This window comes from Piliocolobus tephrosceles, chromosome 21 (assembly GCF_002776525.5).
Source record: "Piliocolobus tephrosceles isolate RC106 chromosome 21, ASM277652v3, whole genome shotgun sequence".
Classification (NCBI taxonomy): domain Eukaryota; kingdom Metazoa; phylum Chordata; class Mammalia; order Primates; family Cercopithecidae; genus Piliocolobus; species Piliocolobus tephrosceles.
Window position 1 is genome coordinate 8,617,175 of NC_045454.1, and position 20,101 is coordinate 8,637,275.

The window sequence follows — 20,101 nt, forward strand, 5'->3', positions numbered from 1 at the left end:
GCTGGAGTGCAGTGGCCGGATCTCAGCTCACTGTAAGCTCCGCCTCCCGGGTTCACGCCATTCTCCTGCCTCAGCCTCCGGAGTAGCTGGGACTACAGGCGCCCACCACCTCGCCTGGCTAGTTTTTTTTTTTTTTGTATTTTTTTTTAGTAGAGACGGGGTTTCACTGTGTTAGCCAGGATGGTCTCGATCTCCTGACCTTGTGATCCGCCCGTCTCAGCCTCCCAAAGTGCTGGGATTACAGGCTTGAGCCACCACGCCCGGCCAACAAGATTTTTTAAAAAATCGTAAAATGCCTTTTCTTCAGTGAAGCCATATTTGGAGTTAGGCATTACTCTCACCTTACCTGTCATCTTGACTTCAACCTGATATTCCTCTTCTTTTGGTCCAGACTCTCAAATTTTAAAAGTACCTTCAAGTTAAGGAAAGGTCATTTTTCCACAGTTCAGTTCTCTGAAAAACTCCCATCTCCCACTGAAAGTCACAGTCCAGGAGTGAAGCAGTCACATGCTAGAGCATCAGGGCCACTTGGAAAGTCATTATGAACGCTTGCGTTGGCCGATCTTATTTATCACCACAAGCCTGAAAATGCAATGTCCTGAAAAAGGTGGCCTCTCTGTGCACATGTAATTTTTAAAAAGGAGAGGGTAGGCCGGGCCCGGTGGCTCACACCTGTAATCCCAGCACTTTGGGAGGCCGAGGTGGGCGGATCACAAGGTCAGGAGATCGAGACCATCCTGGCTAACACGGTGAAACCCCGTCTCTACTAAAAATAAAAAAAATTAGCCGGGCGTGGTGGTGGGCGCTTGTAGTCCCAGCTACTCGGGAGGCTGAGGCAGGAGAATGGCCTGAACCCGGGAGGCAGAGCTTGCAGTGAGCCGAGATCACGCCACTGCACTCCAGCCTGGGTGACAGAGCGAGACTCCATCTCAAAAAAAAAAAAAAAAAAAAAAAAAAAAAAAAAAAAAGGAAAAATGAAGGAAACAGAGGCTTGATCACCAAAAATCAGCACAATGAAAACAAACAAAATGAATAATAAGCACTAGAATTCAAATCACCAGATGTTTCAAAGAGCTGGGGTACCAGTTTTCAGTTCTGTTTTGAACACATTACAGAGGAACTATTTTTAAAAGTAAAGGATAGAGGGAAAAGAAAAAAAAAGAATAAACTGTTGAATGACCCCTCCCCCCATTTGTTTGTGATAAACGTCAATCACATCTTCTTCCTCCATTCCCAGTTCTTTTGGAGTGTGATTATCAGCAGTTCTCTGACCCTCAAAGAGAAACGCGAGTGACTTCATTGCAACGCACTTTGACAGCATGATTCTTGGAGTTTCTTGAGATGTGTTGTCATTTTCACTTTGAAGTGAATCTCACTGCTGTCGTGTCCAGTGACTGAGTTTAATATACTCACCTTCCTTCTTATCCCGCAAGTCGTCAGCTGAAGGTTTAGGTTTAGCTTCCTGGTCAGACATGATGGCGGCTTCACCTGGGGGTCTCCGCACAGCAGCGGCCTTGGGGAGAGAGAACCTCGCTCCGGGGTTTACAAACCCGTCTCCCTTCCCTAAAATTGTTCATTTCTAATATGACTATGCATCTATTAAATCATATTTGTTTGCATTATTCAATTTCTCTATGGCATTTTTTTCTCAGATCTGCGAGTTCTGAAAAAGTTGCATGATAATTGCCACTGTAGTTATATTTCCATCAATTTCTTTTTGGTTTTATACGTGTTTTGCCTTAAATATTTAGCTCTCCAGTTGTTTGGTACATGTAGGTTTGTGGCTGTTATTTTTTCTTTGCGTATTGAGCATGTATTATACCCATCTCTAATGTGCCCAGTACTTTTAAATACTCAATTTCCTGATATTCAGATTTCCATCTTGACTATGATGGTTGGGGTATTTGCTTTATAATACATCATTCAGGTGAACATTTCAGTTTTGTACACTTTTTGGAATATGTGTATTTTATAATAAAATGGAGGTAGGTTAGTATGCAAGAACAAAGCAAAACTCTCTCAAAAAAAGAAAAAAATCTATAAATACATTACTGGGATTAATGAGTGAGTTTAGCAAGGTTGCCGGATACAGGGTTAATAGAACAATATTAACAGCATTTCTACATACCAGCAAGAAATAAATAGGTAATGAAAAAAATTAAAGGTAACATTTTTAATAACATGAAGCTATTTTAAGTGCCAAGGAATAGGTCTAACAAAAAAGTACAAAACTTCTATGCCAAAACCTATAACCATTATTATTATTATTATTATTATTATTATTATTATTATTATTGACAGGGTCTCTCTGTTGCCCAGGCTGGAGTGCAGTGGCACGATCTCGGCTCACTGCAACCTCTGCTTCCCAGCTACAAGAGATTCTTGTGCCTCAGCCTCCTGAATAGCTGGAACTAAAGGCATGTACTACCACACCGGCTAATTTTTTGTATTTTTGGTAGAGATGAGGTTTCACCATCGTGCTCAGGCTGCTCTTGAACTCCTGACCTCAGGTGATCCGCCCACCTTGGCCTCTCAAAGTGCTGGGATTACAGGGGTCAGCCACTATGCCCAGCCTATAATCATTATTATTATCAAGAAAATTGAAAGTTGTCATTAAATGGAGAGATACTTTATGTCAACCAAGACTAGTGTGGAAATGACAGTATTAAATAATGATGAGAAAATGTGTATTTTCTCAAGGAAAAAATGAAATTTGATCCTTATTTTACATTAGACATTAAATCTGTTAATCCTCATGGATTAACAGATGTAAACATGGAAGGCAAATTTATAAGGCATTTAGAAGTTATGTGGAATAGCTTCATGATCTGGGGGTTAAGAAAGACGTATTAGGGCCGGGCATGGTGGCTCATGCCTATAATCCCAGCACTTTGGGAGGCTGAGGCGGGCAGATCACCTGAGGTCGGGAGTTCGAGACCAGCCTAACCAACATGAAGAAACCCCATCTCTATTAAAAATACAAAATTGGCCAGGCGCGGTGGCTCATGGCTGTAATCCCAGCACTTTGGGAGGCCAAGATGGGTGGATCACAAGGTCAGGAGATCGAGACCATCCTGGATAACATGGTGAAACCCTGTCTCTACTAAAAATACAAAAAATTAGCCGGGCCTGGTGGCGGGCGCCTGTAGTCTCAGCTACTTGGGAGGCTGAGGTAGGAGAATGGCGTGAACCCGGGAGGCAGAGCTTGCAGTGAGCTAAGATCACACCACTGCACTCCAGCCTGGGTGACAGAGCAAGACTCCGTCTCAAAAAAAAAAAAAAAAAACAAAAAAAAAAAACAAAATTAGCCAGTGTGGTGGTGCATGCCTGTAATCCCAGCTACTCAGGAGGCTGAGGCAGGAGAATCGCTTGAACCTGGGAGGCAGAGGCTGCAGTGAGCTGAGATTGCTCCATTGCACTCCAGCCTGGGCAACAAGAGTGAAACTCCATCTCAAAAAAAAAAAAAAAAAAAAAAAAGTATTAAATAGCTTTTAGAAAATATTAACCATGAGAGAACAGATAAATTTGAGTTCATTAAAATTTAGAACATCTTTTCATCAAAAGACACCAACGTAATAATAATAATGGTTATAGGTTGTGGCATAGAAGTTTTGGTTAGATCTCTTCCTAGGCACATAAAATACCTTGTTGTTATAAATGTTATCTTTATTTTTTATTACCTATTTATTTCTTGCTGGTATGTAGAAATGCTGTTAATATTGTTCTATTAACCCTGTATCCAGCAACCTTGCTAAACTCACTCATTAATCCTAGTAATGTATTTTATTTATAGATTTTTTCTTTTTTTCTTTTTTTTTTTTTTTTTTGAGACAGAGTTTTGCTCTTATTGCCTAGGCTGGAGTACAATGGTGTGATCTCGCAGAATGCAACCTCCACCTCTCAGGTTCAGTGATTCTCCTGTCTCAGCCTCTTGAGTAGCTGTGATTACAGGTGTACGCCACCACACCTGGCTAGTTTTGTATTTTTAGTAGAGATGGGGTTTTGCCATGTTGGCCAGGCTGGTCTCGAACTCCTGACCTCAGGTGATCCACCCACCTTGGCCTCCCAAAGTGCTGGGATTACAGTTGTGAGCCACTGCGCCCTGCAATTTTTTTTTCCTTTTTATATACAGAATCATATCCATAAATAATAGTTTTCTTCTTTTCTAAACCATTTTTTCATTTTACTGTACCTTGTATCAATGACTCATAACACTGCATAACAAACCACCTCAAACTTCAGTGACTTAAAACAAGAATTTATTATTACAGCTTATGAGTCATTAAGTTGGGCTCAGCTAAAATAAAAGGGAATGGGCTGCCTCTTGGCTAATCTAGACTAGCTTGAGCTAGGACCACTGGAGTGATTCAGCTCTAATAAATGTTTCCGTTTCCAGCAGATTAGCCCAGACGTGTCCTCATAGTGATGGCAGAAGAGTAAGAGAATAAGCAGTAACAAGTAAGGTCCCTTGCAGCATAGGTGCTGAATCAGCACACAAGCCCAGGTTCAAGGAGCGGGAGAGTAGATACGGTCTTAGACAAACTGCAGAATCACATTGCAAAGGGGGTGGATATGGGAAAAATTGAAGACTTGGTACCATGAACGCCATCAATCTACACAAACTTTAAATTCAGTTTGACTAGAAGGGATGATGGCAGGAATCCTTGTCTTATTCCTGACTTTGAAGGAAAACCTTTCAACATTTTATCAAGTATGTTTACTGTATGCTTTTTTTATAAATACCTCCTATGAAATTAAAGATGTTCTTTTCTACTGCAATTTGCTAAGAGGTTGGCTTTTATTTTGTATTTTGTGGAGAAGGGATCTCGCTGTGTTGCAAGGGCTTATCTCAAACTCTTGGCCTCAAGCAATCCTCCTGCCTCATCCTCCCAAAGTCCTGGGATCACAGGCATAAGCCACCATGCCCAGCTATTTTTGTTAATAAATAAATGGTTATTGGGTTTCATCAAATATTCTACAAATTGAGATGGTCATATGATCTGTATCCTTTATTATGTTATCAGGAATTTTCTTTTAAGCAAAATCAACTCATTTGTGATACATCGCTTTCAGGTATTGATGGATTTCATTTGCTGGTTATTTTCTGGGACCCTTGCATCAAGGTTTATGAATGACATTGGTGTATGATTTTATTTATCATAATTCCCTTGCCAGACTAGGTACTGCGGTTATACTCATCTTGCCACTTTTTATATTCTACAAGATTTTATATCCTATTGACAGCGACAGCGTTTTCTTCTTAAATGTCTGGTAAGATTCACCAGTGAAGTCATCTTGGCCAGAAGTTTGCTTTGGAGTGAAGTTACTAATTACAGAAGCAATTTATTTAGTGGTCCCCAACCTTTTCGGCACCAGTGTGGGGGTTGGTTTCAGGATGAAACTGTTCCACCTCAGATCATCACACATTCCATTCTCATAAGGAGTGTGCAACCTAGATCCCTCACATGCACAGTTCACAATAGGGTTCTAGCTCCCATGAGAATCTAATGCTGCCATTGATCTCACAGGAGACAGAGTTCAGGCAGTAATACCCACTTGCCCTCCACTCAACTCCTGCTGTTTGGCTGGTTCCTAACAGGCCACAGACTGGTGGCCTGTTAACCAGGGATTGGGGACCCCTGATTTAAATGTTAAAGGACAATTCAGAATTTCTATTTCTTCCTGTGTGAATTTTATTAAATATTTTTCTGAAAATTTTCACGGAAAATTTTATTGGCATAAATTATAATGTTTTTATTATATTTTAAATAAGTATAGGATTTATAATGATGCCCCCTTTTTAATTTCAACTTTTTGTGCTTTAATTTTTTATTTCTTGGCAAGTGTTGCTAGAGATTTTTATCCATTTTATTTGTCTTTTAAAGTACCAACTTTTGATTTTGTTGATCTTCCCTCTTCTATTTCCTGATGTTACTATTTCCTGCCTCTCACCGTTTTGGCTTCATTTTGCTGTTTTTCAGTTTCTAGGGATGGAGTCGAAGCTTACTGATTTTCAGCCATTTTAAAATTTCTAATATTTGACTTTAGTTGCATCCCATGTTTTCACATGAAGTATTTTCATTATTCTGTTCAAAACATTTTCCAATATCCATTTTGATAAATTCCTTAACCCATTGGTTATTTCAAAATGTAGTCTTAAAAATTCAAACCTAAGGATCTGAGGATTAATTTCTAGCTTACTTGCATGTGGTCAGAAGTAAACTCAGTATGACTTTGATCCTTTGAGATTTGTTGAGATTTATTTTGTGGAAAATATTGTCCACTTTTGTAATTGTTTAGTATGTTCTTGAGTGTGTATTCTGTAGTTGGATATGTTGCTAGACATATGAGTATATAGATACATGTATATATTAAGTCAGGTTTGCTAATTGGAATATTTTTTGATATAGGCATTTATTGCCATAAGCTTCCCTCGGTATTGCTTTTGCTGTATTTGTAGGTTTTGTTTTACTATTTTTATTTATTCACTTATTTTTTGAGATGGAGTCTGACTCTGTCACCCAGGCTGGAGTGCAATGGCACAATCTCAGCTCATTGCAACCTCTGCCTCCTGGGTTCAAGTGATTCTCCTGCCTCAGCCCCTGAATAGCTGGGACTACAGGCACCCATCACCATGTCTAGCTAATTTTTGTATTTTTAATAGAAGCAGGGTTTCACCATATTGGCCAGGCTTGTCTCAAACTCCTCGAGTGATCCTCAGCCTCTGAAAGTGCTCGAATTACAGGCATGAGCCACCGTGCCCGGCCTCCACAGGTTTTAGTATGCTGTATTCCCATTTTCATTTGTGTCAATTTCCTTTTTGATTTCTTCATCGACCCATTGGTGGTTTAGGAGCATGTTGCTTAATTTCCAAATATTGTACAGTTTCCAATGTTCTGCCTATTATTCTAGATTTACTCTATTGTCATAAAAGATACTTGATGTGATTTAGTTTTTTTTTAAATTTAAGACTCATATTGTGGCCTAACATATAATCTATACTAGATAATGTTCCATGTGCTTTTGAGGAGAATGTGTATTCTATGGCTATTGGATGGAAGGTTCTGTAAGTGTCTTGTTAGGTCCGTTTGGTCTAGAGCGTACTTTAACTCTGATATTCTTTGTTGATTTTTGTCTGGATGATCTGCCACTGCTGAACGTGGAGTGTTGAAATCCTCTAGTATCACTGTATTGCGGTCTATCCCTTTAGGTCTGTTTAAGATTTGCTTTATAAATTTAGATGTTCCAATATTGGGTGCATATATATTTATTATTGTTATATCCTCTTGTTGTATTGACCATTTTACCATTCTATGATGGCCTCGTTGTCTCTTTTTACAGTTTTAGGCTTAAGATCTATTTTATCTGATGTAACAACTTGTTCTTTTTTGCTTTCCATGTGTAGGAAATATCTTCCCATCCCTTCACTTTCAGTCTGTGTGTCCTTTCAGGTGAAGGGAGTCTTTTGCAGACAACATATACAGTTGACCCTTGAACATTGTGGGGTTAGGGGCACCAACCCCAGGTAGTTGAAAATCTGTGAATAACTTCTGACTCCCCTAAAACTTAACTACTAATAGCCTAATGTTGACCCAAAGCCTTACCAACAACATAAGTCGATTAACACATATTTTATATGTTGATTCTATTATATACTATATTCTTACAATAAAGTAACCTAGAGAAAAAATGTTACCAAGAAAATCATAAGGAAGAAAAAATATATTTAATGTTTGTCAAGTAGAAGTGATCATTACACAAAGGTCTTCATCCTTGTGATCTTCACATTGAGTAGTTGAGGGAAAGGAGGGGGAGGAGCTGGTCTTCCTGTGAAGACCAGACTGGCAGAGGCAGAAGAAAATCTGCATGTCATCGGACTCATGGAGCTCAAACTCATTGTTCAAGGGCCAACTTTAGTTGGGCCATGTTTTTTAATCCTTTCAACTAGTCTGCCTTTTAATTGGATAATTTAATCCATTTACATTCATGGTAATTATGGATAGGTAAGGGCTTACTATTGCCATTTTGTTTCTTTTTTCTAGTTGTTTTGTAGATCTTTTCTTTTTCTCTTAGTCTTCCTTTCTGATTAAGTGATTTTCTCAAAAAATCTAGAAAAATTAGGACAAATGAAACCCCAAATTAGTAAAGGAAAAAAATAAAGATCAGAGCAGAAATAAACTAAATACAAAAGATCAACAAAACAAAGAGTTGGTTTCTGAAAAGATAAAATCAACAAACCTTTAGTTAGACTAAGTATGAAAGAGAGATGATTCAAATAGATCAAAGGCCAGGTGCAGTGGCTCACGCCTGTAATCTCAGCACTTTGGGAGGCTGAGGTGGGTGGATCACCTGAGGTCAGGAGTTCAAGACAAGCCTGGCCAATAGGGTGAAACCCCATCTCTACTAATACAAATATTGGCCAGGCATGGTGGCGGGCACCTGTAATCCCAGCTACTGGAGAGGCTGAGGCAGGAGAATCACTTGAACTGGGAGGCAGAGGTTGCAGTGAGCTGAGATCGCACCATTGCACTTCAGCCTGGGCAACAAGAGTAAGACCGTCTCAAAAAAAAAAAAAAAAAAAAGAAAGAAAAGATGATGACAAAGGAGACATCACCATTGGTATCACAGAAATACAAAGGATCATCAGAGACTTATGAACAACTATATGGAAAACTTAGAAGAAATGGATAAATTCCTGGATACACATAACCTGCCAATACTGAATTACGAAGAATTAGAAAACCTGAACAGACCAATAATGAGCAACAAGCTTGAATTAATAATAAAAAGTTTTCCATTAAAAAAAGCTCTGAGGCCGGGCGCGGTGGCTCAAGCCTGTAATCCCAGTACTTTGGGAGGCCGAGACGGGCGGATCACGAGGTCAGGAGATAGACACCATCCTGGCTAACACGGTGAAACCCCATCTCTACTAAAAATACAAAAAACTAGCCGGGCGAGGTGGCGGGCGCCTGTAGTCCCAGCTACTCGGGAGGCTGAGGCAGGAGAATGGCGTAAACCCAGGAGGCGGAGCTTGCAGTGAGCTGAGATCCGGCCACTGCACTACAGCCTGGGCGACAGAGCGAGACTCTGTCTCAAAAAAAAAAAAAAAAAAAAAAGCTCTGAATCTAATGGATTCACTTACAAATTCTACCAAACATTTAAAGAACTGTAGCTGGGCATGGTGACACGTGCCTGTACTCCCAGCTACGTGGGAGGCTGAGGTGGAAGCATCAGTTGAGTCCAGGAGTTGAAGTCCAGCCTGGGCAACACAGACCCCATCTTTTTTTTTTTTCTTTTTGAGACGGAGTCTTGCTCTGTTACCCAGGCTCGAGTATAGTGGCATGATCTCAGCTCATTGCAACCTCTACCTCACTGGTTCAAGTGATTCTCTTGCCTCAGCCTCCTGAGTAGCTGGGACTACAGGCCCACAACATCACGCCTGGCTAATTTTTTGTATTTTAGTAGAGATGGGGTTTCACCATGTTGCCCAGGCTCCTCTCAAACTCCTGAGCTCAGACAATCCTCCCCCCTTGGCTTCCCAAAATGCTGGGATTACCGGTGTGAGCCACTGCGCCCAGCCAATGCCATTTCTTTAAAATAGCACATCAAGAAGGTCATTTGCCATGCTTAAGTGGGATTCATCCCAGGGCTGCAAGGATGGTTCCAACCTATGCAAATCAATAAATGTGACATATCACATTAATAGAATGAAGGACAAAAACTATATGATTATCTCAAATTCAACATCCCTTCATGATGACAACCCTAAACAAATTAGGTATAACAGGAACATAGTTGATTGCAATAAAGGCCATATATAACAAACCCACAGCTAGCATCATGCTCAATGGGGAAAAGTTGAAAGCTCTGCCTCTAAAAGGTTGTACCACTTCTATTCAACATAGTACTGAGAGTCCTAGCCAGAGAAGTTAGGCCAGGGAAAGAAAGAAAGGGCATCTGGGCATGGGGGCGCATGCCTGTAATCCCAGCTACTCGGGAGGCTGAGGCAAAAGAATCACTCGAACCCAGGAGGCGGAGGTTGCGGTGAGCCAAGATTGCACCATTGCACTCCAGCCTGGGCAACAAGAGCGAAACTCCATCTCAAGGAAAAAAAAAGCATCCAACTGAAAAGGAGGAAGTCAAATTGTCCTTGTTTGCAGAAGACACGATCTTATATATAGAAAACCCTACAGCCTCCCCCAAAACCTGTTAGGTTAAACAAGTTCAGTGAAGTTACAGGACACAAAATTTAACACACAAAAATCACTAGTGTTTCTATACATCAACACCAAACTATCTGAAAAATCAAGAAAACACTTCTGTTTTCAATAATACCAAAAAATAAAATAGGAACAAATTTAACCAAGGAGGTAAAAGATCTCTACAATGAAAACTATGAAAAATTGGTGGAAGAAACTGAAGAGATTACTAATAAATGGAAAGACATCCAATGCTCCTGGATTGGGAGAATTAATATTGCTAAAGTGTCCATACTACTCAAAGTAATGTACAGATTCAATGCAATTCCTACAAAAATACCAATGACATTTTTCACACACACACACACAAAAAAAACCCTAAAATTTGTGTGGAATCACGAAAGACCCTGAATAGCCAAAGCAATTTTTTTTTTTTTTTTTGAGATGGAGTCTCACTCTGTTGCCCAGGAGGCTGAAGTGCAGTGGCATGATCTCAGCTCACTGTAACCTCCTCCTCCGGGATTCAAGTGATTCTCCTGCCTCAGCCTCCTGAGTAGCTGGGACGAAAGGTGTGTGCCATCATGCCCATCTAATTTTTTTGTATTTTTATTGGAGATGGGGTTTCACCATGTTGGCCAGGCTGGTCTCCAACTCCTGACCTCAGGTGATCTGCCTGCCTCAGCCTCCCAAAGTGCTGAGCCACTGCACCCGGCTGATGTTGAACACTTATTTATATACTTGTTGGCCATTTGTATGTCTTCTTTGGAGAAACATCTACTCAGGTCCTTTGTCTACTTTTTAATTAGGTTGTTTGGTTTGTTTGCTGTTGAGTTGTGTGAGTTCCATACATATTTCGGATGTAGCTTGCAAATATTTTGATTCCATAGATTGCCTTTTTCTTTTTTCTTTTTCCTGCTGTGCAGGTTTGGCAGATGCTAGGGCTTCTGGGGAATGGAGAGATGTTGGGCAAAGGGTACAAACTTGGAGTTATACGATTATGAAGTTCTGGGGATCTAATACATACATGGTGGCTACAGTTAATAATACTGTATTATTTACCTGAATTTGATAAGAGAACAGTTTTTTTTTCAGACAGTCTCGCACCTGAGACGTGTCCTTTAAATTTTGCTCTTGGTGACCCCAAGATTTCCTCAGAATATACTAGGCTTGAAAGAAGAAAGCCATAAAGTCCTTTGAGGAATTATCTGACAGAGAAAGTCTTCCAAGAAATTCCAGACCCCCAACTCCCTGTCCTGAAGGCTCAAGAGCAAGGAGATTCAGGCCACCAAGACCCCAAACCACTTCATTCGGTCTAAAAACACTGAGAGCATCTTGATTCAGATTGCCTTCTCTGTCGGGCTGGGCAGCGTGTGGCGTTTTCCTTACTGTGTCACCAGAATGGAGAAGGTAAGGCCAGGGGCCTGGGTCCTCAGCTTAAGGAAGGAGTTTCTAGGCTGGGAGCCTCGAGTCCTGGGCCCTGAAGGAGGAGAAAACTGGGGTTGGACACATGGGCTCCTAGGGGAAAATGGGGACAGGGCCAGGACTCCTGGCTGCCTGAGCACAGCCCCTGGCAGCTTCATCCTAATGTACTTCTTCATGCTCCTCTTATTCGGGATCCCACTCTTGTACATGGAGGTGATCAGGGAGCAGTGGCTGCACGTGGACAACATCTGGGTCTGGAAGCAGCTTGTCCCCTGGCTGTGCAGCGTGAGCTATGCTGGCATTCTGGTAAATGAGGGATCCAGCCCCATGCCATCCCAGATCTCCCTCCGTGGTCCCCGCCCACCGTGTCCACCCCCAGATGTGCGCCTGGGTGAGCTTGTACAACAGCAGCACCATCTCCTGGAATTTCTTCTCCCTGAGCAACTCCTTGGCTCACCCCCTGCCCTGGGACCACTGCCCACTGAAGAACATCAGTGTCACTGGTGAGGAGAGAGGGGCCAGCAAGGGCACCAAGGGAAGGAAGTGAACAGAAGCAGGCACTGAGCAAGGACTTCTCTTGCCTTCAGACTGTGCCCACGAGTACTTCTTGTACCACGCCACCCTCCATGCCTCGGACCACAGTGAAGAAGTGGCTGAAGCCCTGGTCCTGAACCGCAGCCTGGGTCGTCTTCTCAGTTGTGATCGCAGGGATTCGGTTTTCAACGCCGGTAAGCTCCCCTGACCGCCACCCCCAGTCCCATGTCACCTTTGCAAATCCGAAGACTTCCACACACTCCACCCCGACACAACCCAACTCCTTCCTGGTGACTGCTCTTCTGCAATCCCTGTGACCCTCCCACCCGCCCCGAGGACAAGCCCAGATATGCCCCAGCCTCCAGAGTAGCTGCGATTACAGGCACCTGCCACCACACCCGGCTAATTTTTGTATTTTTAGTAGCTTTGCCATGTTGGCCAGGCTAGTCTTGAACTCTTGACCTCAGGCTGAGGCAGGAGAATCCCTTGAACCCAGGAGGCAGAGGTTGCAGTGAGCTGAGATCGTGCCACTGCACTCCAGTCTGCACGATGGAGCGAGACTCAGATGTGGTCACCCAGCATCTCCATGCAGGGGTCCGAGGAAGAGTCTGTACTCTCCTCAGGCAAGAGATGTCAGCCCGGTCTCTACAGAGAACTGCTGTTCTATTAACAGCTTGCAGAAATTCCTCACTGTCAACCGGATCCCCACATCAGGGCATGCAGAGACCTGTGTGAACCTTTCAGCTCAGACCAGTCTCCCCAGCTGAGCCCTGCAACCTCCACCTCCCTGCTTTTTGACAGCATGTTAACCCCTAAAGGAGCTGACTGGCATTTGGAGCTTTTTTTTTGTTTTTTTGAGACTGAGTTTTGCTCTGGTTGCCCAAGCTGGAGTGCAATGGCGCTATCTCAACTCACTGCAACCTCTGCCTCCCCGGCTCAAGTGATTCTCCTGCCTCAGCCTCCTGAGTAGCTGGGAGTACAGGCACCCGCCACCACACCCGGCTAATTTTTGTATTTTTAGTAGAGATGGGGTGTCACCATGTTGGCCAGGATGGTGTTGATCTCTTGACTCTGTGATCACCCGTCTCAGCCTCCCAAAGTGCTGGGATTACAGGCATGAGTCACCACGTCCGGCCTTTCTTTTTTCTTTTTTTCTTTTTTTTTAAGATGGGGTCTTGCTCAGGATGGAATGCAATGGCATGATCTCAGCTCACTACAACCTCTGCCTCCCAGGTTCAAGCGATCCTCCTGCCTCAGCCTCCTGAGTAGCTGCGACTACAGGTGCCCATGACCACACCCAACTAACTTTTAAATTTTTTAGTAGGGATGGGGTTTCACCATGTGGGCCAGGCTGGTCTTGAACTCCTGACCTCAGGTGATCTGCCCACCCCGCAAAGTGCCTGGATTATAGGTGTGAGCTGCTACACCCAGCCTGGGAGTATTTTCTTTCAAACCATCTCCTTGGCATCTGGATCATGCTCCCTTTACATTGAAAATGTATTTCAGGCCGGGTACAGTGGCTCACGCCTGTAATCCCAGTACACTGGGAGATGGAAGCGGGAGGATCAATTGAGCCCAGGAGATCGAGACCATCCTGGCCAATATGGTGAAACCCCACCTCTACTAAAAATACAAAAATTAGCCATGTGTGGTGGTGAACGCCTGTAGTCCCAGCTACTCGAGAGGCTGAGGCAGGAGAACCACTTGAACCCCAGAGACAGAGGTTGCAGTGAGCCAAGATTGTGCCACTGCATACCAGCCTGGGCGACAGAGTAAGGCCCCGTCTTAAACACACTGAAATGCATTTTCTTTTTTATTAGATCATCTTGGTAAACTGTACCTGTGCCTCCTGGTCCCTGCATTCATGTAGGTGGTCACCTTTCACGACATCCATCTCCATCCTGGGAGACTCAGCTCACCATCTCTTCACAGCCTCCAAAAATAAACCACTCCTACAAAAGTAGACTTTCCTAAAGGTTTGATAGGGATATGCAGAGAGGGGCCCACTCCTAAACACTTCTCAGTCACCCACAGCTTTGTCACCTTGTCCTCCCTGGACCTGTGGCATCAACTACCTCCGGGGCAAATCATTAAAATTCCTCTTAGTTCTGTTATTCTCTCTCAAAGTCTCTTCTCAGTTTCTTTTCCTCTCCTTTCACTTACAAAGTTCTTCCACACAGTCTTTAGCCTCGCTGGCTCCTGTCCCTAAACTTACACATAAGCCATAAAACCAAGGCCTGGGAATTAAGTGTCCAGCTACCCACCCTTTCAAAGCCATCTTTACTTGCAGTCTCACCCTGACTCCTGGGAAGCTTATTGTCTGCTCCAAACCACAGTATCATCTCCTTAGAATCGTCCTCCCGTAATTCCATCGTGGTACCTCTGGGCCACCTTGACATTGCTCATATTTCTACTCGTGACCGGGAGGCCCCTGCTGATGCTAACCTCTGTCTTCCTCTCCTCCGCCTCTTCATCCGAGGTCCTTTCCTGGAAGGTGTCACCAGCCTCAGACGTATGATCACAACAGAGGTGAGGCCCGGGGCTCCAAACCTTCTCCCTCCCTCGACTCTCAAGACCTCCGAGTCTCCTTCTCCCACATCTCCTTTCCTTCTGCCCCCAGCCTCCCCTTTATCCCGTTGCTCTCTACCTTAGCTGACCCTTTAGCCTACTTATTTACTGGTAGTCCTACCCTTCCAAGCCCACTCCTAAACACTTCTCAGTCACCCACAGCTCCCTGCCTTGCCCTCCCTGAACCTGTGGCATCAAGCAGGGACCATGTACTCTATTCCCTGAGCCTGGGCGTGGGTACCATCATCGCCTTCACTTCCTACAAGGCTGGAGGTGATGATTATGTCAAGGTGGCCATTGCAGCCCTGGTCAACCTGATAACCTCGATGCGGACCACATCCATCATCTTTCTAGTGCAGGGATTCTGGACCACCACCAGTGGCCACACCTGGGTTGAGAAGTGAGCAGAGCCTCGCAGGTACAAGGAAAGGCCCCTCCCTTTACCTTAGCAATCCGCCAGCTTCACAACCCTTCAGACTCAAGACCTTTCCATTCATAACAACATCCTTTCTTCTCACAGAAAGCCATTAAAAAAAAGGAATGCGGCCAGACGCAGTGGCTCACGCCTCCAACCCAGCACTTTGGGAGGCCAAGGTGGGCGGATCACCTTAGGTCAGGAGTTTGAACCCAGCCTGGGTAACATGGTGAAACCCCATCCCCGTTAAAAAATACAAAAATTAGCCAGGCATGGTGGTGCACACCTGTGGTCCCAGCTACACTAGAGGCTGAGGCGGGAGAATCGCTTGAACCCGGGAGGCAGAGGTGGAGGCTGCAGTGAGCCGAGATCACGCCACTGTACTCCAGCCCGCATGGCAGAGCGAGAGTCTGACTCAAAGGAATGCTCTAATATAATATCCACCACTTTATAGATAAGAAAATAGTCTCAGAGATGCAACTGTTCTAAGCTTTCCATAAATCGCAAATGGAGGAAGATTCTAAAATCAGTTCTAGAACTCACAAAAGAAGGCTGCTGCAGCTCTTGGGGCCAGTCAGTGGTTCTAGACCCAGGCTGTATATTTGAATCATTTGGGGAAGATTAGAAAACACTCCTGTGTGAGCTCCTCCAGAGATTCTGACTGACTTGGTCTTGGGTGCGTCCAGGCATTGGGATTCATAAATGCTTCACAGAATTTTCCTTCTAGTCCGAATGTTGAAGGATACAAACATCCCTGCTTTGATGGTGGTAGCAGCTTTTTAAATAAATAAAAACCCATACTGTCTTATAAAGTTACTGAAGAGCAGTGGGCACAATGTCTTTTTTTTTTTTTTTTTTTTTTTTTTGAGATGGAGTCTTGCTCCTTGCCCAAGCTGGAGTTCAGTGGCACGATCTCGGCTCACTGCAAGCTCCGCCTCCCGGGTTCACGCCATTCTCCTGCTTCAGCCTCCCAAGTAGCTGGGACTACAGGCGCCCGCCACCACGCCCAGCTAATTTTTTGTATTTTTAGTAGAGACGGGGTTTCACCATGTTAGCCAGGATGGTCTCCATCTCCTGACCTCACAATCTGCCCGCTTTGGCCTCCCAAAGTGCTGGGATCACAGGCATGAGCCACAGTGCCTGGCCATGAATGTTTTTATATCTGTGGGTAAGTGCTTAATCTGGGTAATATGAGTTTTCATAGGTGGACACACTGTTTGCACAGCTAACAGAAACCATCCAAGCATTTAATAACAGCATGGGCTGCCAACAGGTAGTATAGTCTTGAAGAATCCCCAGCACAGAAGTCAATTGCTTGATCCAACAGTTATCCTCACATTATTCCCAGGAATTCTGCTGAGGGAGTGTGTATAAGTCTTATGATGCTCAGATTCCTGGGCCCCACTGGAGTTGAATACAAACAAAAACCGTAACATCTAAAGCCACAACCCAACTCACTCAAACTCAATGACAACATCCAAGGAACTAGTCTGATGGCAGGTGCAGAAAGTTGGGGCATCAAAGGTGAAGTGAGCTCTCTTAATTCCACGTGAAGGTGGAAAAAAATTTAAGACTGTTACCTAGCCCCAGCTCAACTCAACTCTTAGAAAGATCTAAATAGCCCTCATCCTAGCTGACTTTTGGGATAAGAGGCATGAACTCATTGAAACTAAAATAACATGCCTTTTTTCTATATACAATATCCAGCATAAAATTTAAACCAAGAAAATATAATCCATGACCAAGAGAAAAATGACCCACAGATCATCCAGACATTAGAATTAGCAGACAAGAGCTTTAAAACAACTTACAAATATGTTAAGGGGTTTAACAGAAAACAATGGTATATTAGGTAAGACACTGAAACTCTAAGGAGCCCCAGGGGAATTCTAAAAATGAAAGTTTCACTGGATGGGTTTAATATGGACTGGAACCAGTGGAAGAGAGGATCAGTTAGCTTGAAGATAGCTACATAGAAATTACAGAAAGTGAAGCAGAAAGAAGAATTATTGAGAAAAGCTAAACATATCAGTGACCTGTGAGACTAATATATGTATAATTGGAGTTTTAGAGGGAGAGGGGAGAGAATCGGGGCAACAATTATCAACCTAAATAATGTAGGACTCAACCATATGCTGTTTGCAAGAGATGCCCTTTATAAAGACACAGGTTTAAAGTAAGAGTGGGGCCAGGCACGGTGGCTCATGCCTGTAATCCCAGCACTTTGGGGGCTAAGGCAGATGGAGCACCTGAGGTCAGGAGTTCAAGACCAGCCTGGTTAACATGGTGAAACCCCGTCTCTACTAAAAATACAAAAAATTAGCCCGGTGTGGTGGTACATACCTGTAATCCCAGCTACTTGGGAGGCTGAGGTTGCAGTGAGCTGAGATTGTGTCATTGCACTCCAGCCTAGGTAACAAGAGCGAAACTCCATCTCGAAAAAAAAAAAAAAGGGGGGGAATGGAAAAACATACCATGCAAACCAGTGAGAAAGCTACTGTGGTAACATTAATATCAAAGTCAAGCAAGTAACACTAGAGATTAGGAAGAGGATTTCATAATGATAAATGGGCCAGTTCAGCAGGAAGCCTGAATTATAGTAATGTTTATGTAGCTCACAACAGTTTCAAAATAGATAAAAATTTTCAGAACTCCAGCAAGAAATACATAAATTTATAATCATAGTTGGATAACACTACTCTCTCAGTAGCTGGTGGAAAAGATAGAAAAAAAAAAAAACACATTTAAAATACAGGGAATTAGCCAGGCACAGTGGCTCACTCCTGTAATCCCAGCATTTTGGGAGACCAAGGCAGGTGGATCACCTGAGGTCAGGAGTTCAAGACCAGCCTGGCCAACATGGCAAAATTTCATCTCTACTAAAAATACAAAAATTAGCCAGGTGTGGTGGCATGTGCCTGTAATCCCAGCTACTCAGCAGGCTGAGGCAAGAGAATTGCTTGAACCGGGGAGGCGGGAGTGAACTAGCCTGCATGACAGAGTGAGACTCTAAAACAAAAGCATCATTATAGAGCCTGATGACATCAAAATAATAATGAAACATGATCAAAATTAAACCAGTAAGTTCAACTTAAACACCTTGCAAGGTCCAAATTACAAAGACTGATGCAAGTAGAAAATCTAAATAGCCCCATTTCTGAGTTTAAAAGTTAAATTTGGCCCGGCGCAGTGGCTTGCGCCTGTAATCGCAGCACCTTGAGAGGCAGGCAGATCACTTGAGGTCAGGAGTTTGAGACCAACCTGGTCAACATGGTGAAACCCCGTCTCTACTAAAAATACAAAAATTAGCCGGGCTTGGTGGTGGGCGCCTGTCATCCCAGCTACTCAGGAGGCTGAGGCAGGAGAGTCGCTTGAACCCGGGAGGCAGAGGTTGCAGTGAGCGGAGATCATGCCACCGCACTCCAGCCTGGGTGACAGAATGAGAGACTGTCTCGATAAAAGTATATTAGCAAATTTAATCCACAAATATACAAAGTAGATACAGGATAAGCAAGTGGTTTTATCCCAGAACTTAATATAACTTATTAAGAGATTAAAGGGAAGAACTATTTGACAACATTCAACAGCTATTAATGGGGAAAAAACCCTGCAACAAACTAGAAATACAACAGAACTTCCTCCAGCTGCTAGGCAGAGATTCTCTACCTGAATGTTCTTGGGATTTTGTCCAGAAAATTCTTTGTTGGGGTGGGGAGAGGTTGTGCATCATAGAACGTTTGGCAGTATCCCTAGCCTTCACCCTCAAAATGCCAGCATCAATGCTCCCCACTCAGCTGTGACAATGAAAAATGTCACGTGATATTGCCAAATGTCCCTGGAAGAGGTGACAAATCACCCTCGGTTGAGAACCATTCATTGTGTTAAGGATATTAACAATGACAAAAAACTACAGCTAACATCATACTAAATGGTGAAATACTGAACACTTTCCCCTAATATTGAAAATAGGGAAGGGAAATCCCTTTGCACCACTTCTGTTCAACACTATACTGAAGTTCCTAGCCAGTGAAAAAAGGCAAGAAAAAGATATAAAAAGCATAGAAACTGGCTAGGAAGAAGTAAAACTGTCTTTATTCACAGATGTCATAAGCATGTAATTAGAAAAATCCTAAGGAATCTACAAAAATAAAAAGCTACTAGAATAAGTGTACTTAGGAAAGTCAAAAATAAAAGCTGATATACAAAAATATTTCTGCATACTAACAAACCATAGTTACATGAAATTTTAAAAACAAAACCATTTACATTAGCCTCAAAAATCAAATGCTAAGACTATATTTAACAAAAGATGTTCAAAATCTCTATACTGAAAACTACGAGGTATGTTTGAGAGAAAAACCTAAATGAATGGAAATATTTGTTTATGAATTCAAATAATCAGTGTAGGCCAGGTGTGGTGGCTCATGCCTGTAATCCCAGCACTTCAGGAGGCCGAGGTGGGTGGATTACTTGAGCTCAGCAGTTTGAGACCAGCCTGGCCAACATGGTGAAACACCGTCTCTATTAAAAATACAAAAAAATTAGCTGGGCATGGTGGTGCACACCTGTAATCCCAGCTACTCGGGAGGCTGAGGTAGAATCGCTTGAGCCTACAAGGCAGAGGCTGTAGTGAGCAGAGATTGTACCACTGCACTCCTGAATAGGTAACAGAGTAAGACTCTGTCTCAAAAAACAAGATATCAGTTCCCCCCGAATTGATGTACAGATTCAACCCAATGGCAGTTCAAATCCCAGCCGGCTTTGGTGAGGAATTGACAAGCTGATTCTAAAATGTATATGAAAATGCAAAGGACCGGCTGGGTGTGGTGGCTCATACTGTCATCCCAGCACTTTGGGATGCCAAGGCAGGAGGATCATCTGAGGTTAGGAGTTTGAGACCAGCCCGGCCAACATGGCAAAACTCCATCTCTACTAAAAAATAATTAGCCAGACCTGGTATCAG

The 20,101-nt window shown here is 43.2% G+C and overlaps 2 protein-coding genes and 1 pseudogene across 3 annotated transcripts in view; 1 reads left to right on the plus strand and 2 right to left on the minus strand.

Moving 5' to 3' along the window:
* LOC111519956 overlaps positions 1-1,474 on the minus strand; it is a 9,736-nt pseudogene extending 8,262 nt beyond the window's left edge.
* Positions 1-20,101, minus strand: part of PRRG2 (proline rich and Gla domain 2) — a 238,234-nt gene that overhangs the window by 134,099 nt on the left and 84,034 nt on the right. The gene's annotated exons all lie outside the window — the stretch shown is intronic.
* NOSIP (nitric oxide synthase interacting protein) overlaps positions 1-20,101 on the plus strand; it is a 223,046-nt gene that overhangs the window by 118,345 nt on the left and 84,600 nt on the right. The window lies entirely within an intron of this gene.